We start from the raw sequence: 8,025 nt of genomic DNA, 5'->3' as shown, positions 1-8,025 counted from the left end.
TTTTGAAGACATGGTTGGGTTCCCGGGTGCCACAATTTAGGGACGTGAAAAGACGCTCCCTGAAAGCACGCAGTATTTTAAAGTATCTTAGCCAAAATTCATTGGAAGCAGACCTGCTCAGTTTCACAGGACCTTTGTGCGATCTCGGTAGGTTATGGCTGCCATGTGCACGGGTCTGTACCATCGTCTTGGAATGTGACGTCTAATCATTGGCCGACAGGCCTATAAGACACTATCCAGGTCATACACACCTGATCACTATACCGTTGCTCAGCCACTAACGGGAAGGATCTTTCACTGTCGATGACGAGCAGACATGCCCTCTGGAATTCTCGCGAAGGACTTTCAGAGACGGGTGTGGGTGGTTCTGACGTTTTACACCAAGGTTAGAGCTCATTTCCCCCTTGGTTCCTAGAGAGTCCCGAAATTGTTTTAGCTCTGATGAATTTTAAGACATTTTTCACTCCAAATTTTACTTGCAATCTCACTATTTTAACATTTTAAAAAGGCATCTGGGTTTTGCATCTGTGTTCACAGATGATCAAATGAGACGTCTACAGTGCAAACAACTTCTCTCTGCTCCAATTCCGCCGCGCGGGATTAGCCGAGCGGTTCAGGGCGCTGCGGCCATGGACTGTGCGGCTGATCCCGGCGGAGGTTCGAGTCCTCCCTCGGGCATGGGTGTGTGTGTTTGTCCTTAGGATAATTTAGGTTAATTAGTGAGTAAGCTTAGGTACTGATAACCTTCGCAGGTAAGTCCCATAAGATTTCACACCCATTTGAACATTTTACTCCGATTCCGTCGTTGCAGGACGTGCATCCAGCAGACAAATTGATCCAACTCGTTGACGACCAACTTCACTTTCTACAGCAGCGGAGAAGAAGGTGTCATTCTGCTGGGTACCAGTGCATGTGTGGATCTGGAGAAATGAACAGGCCGACAAAGCTGCCAAGGAGGCCTGTACGGAGCACAACGCTAGAGAACGCGCCATTCCACTGCAGGCTTTCATTTAGCTGGTTGGCCGCTCATCCATACAGCTATAGGAGGAGTCGCTTGCAATAACGGAAAATGACCTTCTGTTAGTGAAGCCAACTGTCTGGCTGTGGAGATCCTCACGTCGGTCGCTCTGCCGAGATGAAGTGGCCGTGATACGCCTTGGAGCTGGGCACTGTCCTGTAACACATGGTTTTTTATCGCAGTCAGAAGACCCCCTGTCAGTGATGCCTGTGGATCGCATCCCAAACAGCGTGGGACTGAGGATGAATATCTTATTCAATCTTAATTCCTATGGCTCGGGCCAAGGACAAGGCCCGTCAGTACAGCGACAGCGAAGTCAGTTCATTTGAACTGAGTGCATTTTATTTTGTGATAAGTGGGCAGAAGTGCATATTGGTGGGGATCTGGCCCCTATTTTATCTGATGACAAGACGAATGTGGTCCAGCTTTTAAAATTTTGTGATATGTTTGGACTGCGGGATAAGGTCTTAGGCTCTACCACTTTTTATTCGAGCAATTATACAGCCGCAGGTGTCTGGTTAGCGATTAGCCAGCAGCAGGTGTCTGGTGTCCTTCTTTAATTCTTTCCACGGCTTTTTTCCATTTTTAGCGTGTTTCCAGTTTTTTTAATTTCACTAGTGTCCTCTATATTCGTTTCATTACGTTTTCGAGTGGGCACTAGAGACGTTGACGCCGTGCACCCAATATGTCTTTCCATCCTCATCATCATCGAGACGTGACAAAAAGGCAGAAAGGAGCTATTGAGCATATGAGAGTGATTATTTTGAAACAACATATATGTGACAATTGGTAATTGTGTCACCCCAAATGAATGTTAGAAGCTACGGTAGTCGATAACAATTTCTGTTATCCTAAATAGTATTGCAAGAACAAATCACACATTGGCATATAGTAGATCAAATAATATGAGATTGGGTGTGGATAATAATTTCAGCGATGAATTTTTAAGAAGATTATTGTTGTGACACAGACTGCTGAAATGCATTGGCAGTTTGGAAGTTTAGTGTTAGATGAGAAAATGTTTTCTTTGTTAGTGCCCAGAAAATCTTTTTAATGACTTGCATGTGACTATGTTTCAATATTAAATTAAACAGAAAACATAGTATACTTGCAAACCTAATGATGATAATCAGCGAGGAGGATTATTAAACTCTCTTGAAAAAAAGAAGGAAAAGAAAATAATAATAACAATAGCTGAAGCTGTACCGTATGCCTTCTGTGCAATTTTGACATCTCTGGTATGCTGATAGTCGAGCTAATCAGGAGTTGTTATCCTTTGCATTGCCTTAGTGTGTCCATCGGATGGTCTTCAACCTACTGTGTTTAGGCTTGGTAACAAGCACCCACAACAGTCTCTGAGGTTACGCACCTACAGCTAATATTAATGATGGAAAGGTCTACAACTGATAACTGTTTTCCAATTGTGTAACTGTATAGCTGAGATGTTTTTGTACTCAGTCTTTTATAGTGTTATGTGATATGATACATTTAATGTCTATTCACGCAATAGCTACGTTTTGTAATGTTGTACATTTGTTACGTGTGTGTTTCTCTTCTTTGGTGTAGTGGATCCGATGATGATGTGTTCCCAAACGGAAATCGACCGTCTTTAATAAAATATACTGATACAGGTGTTTCTTGAGGACTATAGTGGTCTGCACCCATTCTCCAGCTCTGGGTGTAACCTTGGTTTTCCAACGACAAACCACAGAGTGTTGCTTGAAAAGTGGGCAGTTTTTGTATATACTCAGTCTAAAATATGGTAATGGCTTACCCATTATATTTTTGTGGAGCTGCCTTTCGTCTGCGTAATATCGTCATATGATTCTCAGTTTTCTGATCCCTTGTGTCTAGAGCTTTCATTTTCGCAACCGAGTGACGAACATGGTACTAAGTTCCCAGAATGAGATTTTCACTCTGCAGCGGAGTGTGCGCTGATATGAAACTTCCTGGCAGATTAAAACTGTGCGCCCGACCGAGACTCGAACTCGGGACCTTTGCCTTTCGCGGGCAAGTGCTCTACCAACTGAGCTACCGAAGCACGACTCACGCACGGTACTCACAGCTTGACTTCTGCCAGTACCTCGTCTCCTACCTTCCAAACTTTACAGAAGTTTCGTGGTACTAAGTTAGCTGTAATCTTCTTCTGTCAAGCAGTTTCAGGAGACGAAAGTTAGTATTCAATCTTCGTTTTATGTTTTCCCGTTTTGATGCTTGATTGAGAAGTAATCACTGGAACAGACAACTTTGCTCTGTTGAGTGAAATTAAGAAGAATATGAAAGACGTACATTTTTTTTGCAGTTTTTCATGTGTCATCTTCCTTTCAAACTGATTGAACTCTTTTTTCATAGATGCTCTTACATTTATTTCCAATTTATTTAGCTTTCGCTTTCCAACCAGATTTCGAATTTCAGTTTTCTATGCATCTCCTTCTGATTTCATAGTAACTTCCTTCTGTTGTCATTGATCGTTGGTGGTTCTTTCAGGGGTCTCATTATCTGACTGCCAAAGTTTACAGATAACGTGGCCTGCAGTATTTCCGAATTTGTGAGACAGATTGTCCCCATTCTGTCTCCCTAACATGAATTATTCGTGTTGGTTGCCAGATATCACCCAATAACTAACTTGACGACGTTTTTAGGTAGAATTATCAATTTATCTTAAAGTTCAACAGGATTGTTCAATAAAGCTACAAGAACCTTATGTTTGCTGATTTCTAACGCTTCATCGACAGTTTTGAGCCTGTGTGTTGATTTAGTTGATTATTATTTTCAGAACTAACAATACTGCCAGCTACTGGTGTGGAAAATTAATGAGGAATCAAAGAAATCGATTTGTTATTTCTTCTTAACTTTCTTAAACTATGAATTTAAATATATGTTGCGTGAAAAGTTTATCTTTATAGCAGTATTGTAAATGCATTTAAAATATTGAAATGTTTAACTATGCACTCGTAACCACACTCATCTTTTTAGGTATTTGGAAATCCGCCCACTTCAGCGAAATTTTTGTGAGTGTGAAGTGTCCATCCTTCTTACATCTTTCGCTTACAGTGGCATCTTAGACTGAAGTTTCTGTCTTTGATGACAACTTAGATGCATGTGGTTTATTTACTTTTTGATGATATTAATACATATTAGTACTTACTGAATGAATAACAAATCATTTACTAGGAACTGAACAGTTTTACGTAATGGAAAGTGGGAAAAGTGCCTTTAATTAGCGTAGGTGAAATGGAAACTGTTTAGGTGCAATGAGGTTTCCTATGCAGACAATTTATTTTCAGAAACTATCCACTAACCGAACACCAGTACATAATCTATGTCTGAAAGACAGTAGGTGGGAGTAAAACATAAGAAATGAAACCCTTTCACATAGGCACTCATTACCAGGATTTGTTATAAATATAATTAAGCTCACATTCAGGTATCTTACAAACCCTCATTTACCGAGGAATGTCTTCATGGGATAGCACAGAATGTGAATGAAGCCCTAAATAATTGACTTCTGTGCATCTTCATGCTGTTGACTTAATGTACTGTATTAAAAATGAATGTCCATGATGTAGTTTAATATTTCATAAGAGAAATAATAGAACTGAAGCAATGAAGAGCAGGTGAAAATACGGGTGTGTTTACTGCAAAAGCATTGTACACCATCGATCAGAGCAGAATCGTCAAAGCCGACAGAGCACTGTTTGGTGTGCAAATATAAGCCAGACACGTTAGAAGGAGAGAGAAGAGAAACCTGGGGCATAAGAAGTATAAGTATGGAGCATTTTAATACACAGGTAAACCTATTACATGTTGAAATACATGAACTGAATCTTTAAACTGCATTCCCTCGGTTTAACATTTTTCTTCTATTATTGGAAGCTTTTTCTCAAAAACTTATATGAAAGAATGCTGAGGAATATTCAAAAAATGTTCAAAGCAAGTTGTTGTCTCATTGGAACTAAAGTTATATAACATCCTTTAATTAAATTATGAGTCATCAGATTGCATGGTACGTAGGGAAAAGATAATTTTGGTTGCTCAAAGTTCAAACTTAGTAAACAAAAATTATAAGCATAAATTAGTGATTGTAGTTCAGTGATTTTACAAATCTCTTGGGACTCTGTAACGAAGTTTTCAAATTAGTTTCCTGATAAGAAATTCATTTAAGGCTTTTTATAAAAAGGCATGGAAAGATCAAAAAATTGGAAAAATGGTGTTTTATTGAAAGTACTAACCCTTTATCCTTTAATACATTTTTCCATTCAAATACAGGTTTTTACCTTTGAACGTGCCTAAGTTCGCCTGTCTACCATACTAACTGCGACTGTAATGATTTTTTTAAAGAAACGTTTACATTTTCGACTACATCCCGCCCTTTTAAAGTCACTGATTGATGAGTATACAGCTTATGATTTGATAATTCCGGAGTGACGTTCTCGACGCACGCTGCTTTAACAAAATTTAATACGCACATTATATACGATTACGTAATTCGACACAGAGCCGACGTAAAACTCTCACACATGAAACATTGTCGTTTAAAAATATATACGTGTATAAAATAATTATATACTTTAGATCCAACTTTTATAGACTAGTACCTTCAGAAAAACGCTGTTTGCTGGCGGAAATCAATCTGTGAAAATCTAAAATTTGATTAATTGTTAATATATTTAAGTGAGGTATTTTAATGACTTGTCACCTCTGTCTTCAGGTTTCAGCCAACTGCGTTATTATTATTAACTCGATAAACGAAATTAGATAGAACCGAGTTCACTGTCGCTGATTTTACTTACGAGTGAACGTATAATGTTACAATATGAGTGTTAAAGTATATTTATAAATGACTTTAATGTTTTCAGGAAACAGCAAATGAAAAGATATCAGAATCTGAATAGCTACACACAAGAGTTGAAAAATATGTAATGCCTTCTAGGACAGTCGCGCCATGGAACCGAATATTTTAGTGTAAGAAACACATAAAGTTTGATCAGAATATCCACTTTATTCACATGTTTCATTTTTTTTGAGACACACGACAGGTAATCAGATACACTTTCAGCAACGACAAACGAACTCCATGAAACCGTCCAGGAAGAAGTCCACCTTCCTCAATGCCATCTCCATTGGAGCCGTAACTGCATCCATAAAGGCCTTCCTTCCGTTTGGGGAACAGATGAAGTCGTAGAGTCCCAGATCTGTGATGGTATTATCGTGAGCTTTACCCTGGAAAGTTTTACCGTGGCGGCAAATGAAATGTGTGGCGCAGCGTTACCCTCTTGCAACTAAATTCGCTTTTTCTTCTCTCACAATTTCCCGACGTATTTGTTGTTGCCATTTAGATTCAAATGGCTCTGAGGACTATGGGACTTAACATCTAAGGTCATCAGTCTCCTAGAACTTAGAACTACTTAAATCTAACTAACCTAAGGGCATCACACACATCCATGCCCGAGGCAGGATTCGAACCTGCGACCGTAGCGGTCCCGCGGTTCCAGACTGTAGCGCCTAGAACCGCTCGGCCACCCTGGCCGGCTTGCCATTTAGAGACTTTGAGCAACCAAGTGAGGTAATGTTTGAGTCTGATTTCGTGAAACTGACATGGGAGACCATATCGGTATCCCAAAACAATTATGCCACCAACTTTCAAACCAAAAGTAGAGGTGTTTTCTGTGGCTTATCGTCGGGAACACAAAAGAAAACTTACGTTTTGGTTTGTGTTTACCGTCGTCAATCTAAGTTTCTCTGAGATCACGCTGTTACGCAGAAAAGCTTCACCTTTCTAGACCCCCCCCTCTCCCCCTCCCACAACAAACACGCACACATACACAATTCCATTTCAGAATAAGTGCTGAACGTTCCAATAGCTCGTGATTAACAGAGTTTCCAGCCGGCTCCACGTAAGGTTTTGTAAGCAGTTAGGTGCCAGCGATGCCATGTTTTGTGAAGCATAGCTCTTGGAACTATTACCTATATTCAACCTTCACGAGTTCTCAGGATCAGAACACCAGCGTGCTGCAAAAGTAGTTCAGGAAAACGTATTGAATTATATTAAAGTAAGGCAACGAGCTACACGCAGTATCAAAAGGCAAAAGGATTGAGAAGATAGCCGCCGTCCTACTCGCTCGGCCTGACTCGGCGAATATTTACGAGGGCAGCGCGTGTCGTGGCGGAACATTCCCAGCCGGCAGCCGGCAGCGCTCAGTGGAACGCGCCGCACGCAACGCCGCTGAGCGTAAGCGATGTGTGAGGTCCCCCTCGTAAAGCTGCCAGTCCCGAGTTACAGCCCGGAGCGCGGCGCGGAAGGGATCTGCTCGCCCGCTGCCTTCAACTCTCATTACCCAGCGAGCACCCACGAATTCAGCGTGGCCCCTGACATTTCATCAAAATCGAAACCCGAAACCATTACCGATCAAGCATTCGCAATGGACACTTGGTGGAGAACAAACACTTGTTAGTTTTGTTTGAACATCGCCAAGCACATTCGAACGAAACGATGGCTACAATTTAGTCTTGGTAAAATTACACTGTGATGCTACTGTTTTCAGAGTAGAGGGTTTGCCACAGGCAGAACAGAAACCACTCAGCCTATAAACCAACGTAGCTAGGAAGATTTTTGCCACTTAGTTCGTGAACAAACAGTTATCGGTTAACATGTTGCGTTTCATTCCTATAAAATCTCAAGATTTAGGCGATATCGACTGTTGTATTGACATAATTACGTGTTATTGTCATGCACTTGGCGAGGTTCCCACTTTTACCCTCAGAGGATGGGATCTAATTGACTACCTTGCGTTATCATAACGTCACGGACAAGGCGAATAAGATGTACTGCAAGAGCTGGTAAACTACATGATGTTATTTCTACCGACTTTCTTTGTCAATCGTCTAATTCGATACAATCGCCGTGAATAGTAACTTGCGAGAAATGTGATTGTCGAAGCTACAGGGAGTTCAAGGTCTTAAAAAAAATCACCCAAGAGGTTATGAGAAGTTTCCAGAATGAGATT

The 8,025-nt window shown here is 40.7% G+C and overlaps 1 non-coding gene across 1 annotated transcript; it reads right to left on the bottom strand.

Annotated features, from left to right (window-relative positions):
- Nucleotides 1–2,984: 2,984 nt before the first annotated feature.
- On the bottom strand, nt 2,985–3,059 carry Trnas-cga. Its single transcript has one exon. It is a non-coding gene; the product is annotated as a tRNA-Ser (tRNA).
- Nucleotides 3,060–8,025: the final 4,966 nt, after the last annotated feature.

The sequence above is a fragment of the Schistocerca americana genome, chromosome X, assembly GCF_021461395.2.
Source record: "Schistocerca americana isolate TAMUIC-IGC-003095 chromosome X, iqSchAmer2.1, whole genome shotgun sequence".
Lineage (NCBI taxonomy): Eukaryota > Metazoa > Arthropoda > Insecta > Orthoptera > Acrididae > Schistocerca > Schistocerca americana.
Note: the sequence above shows the minus strand (reverse complement) of the source record. Positions and strands in the feature narration are given on the sequence as shown.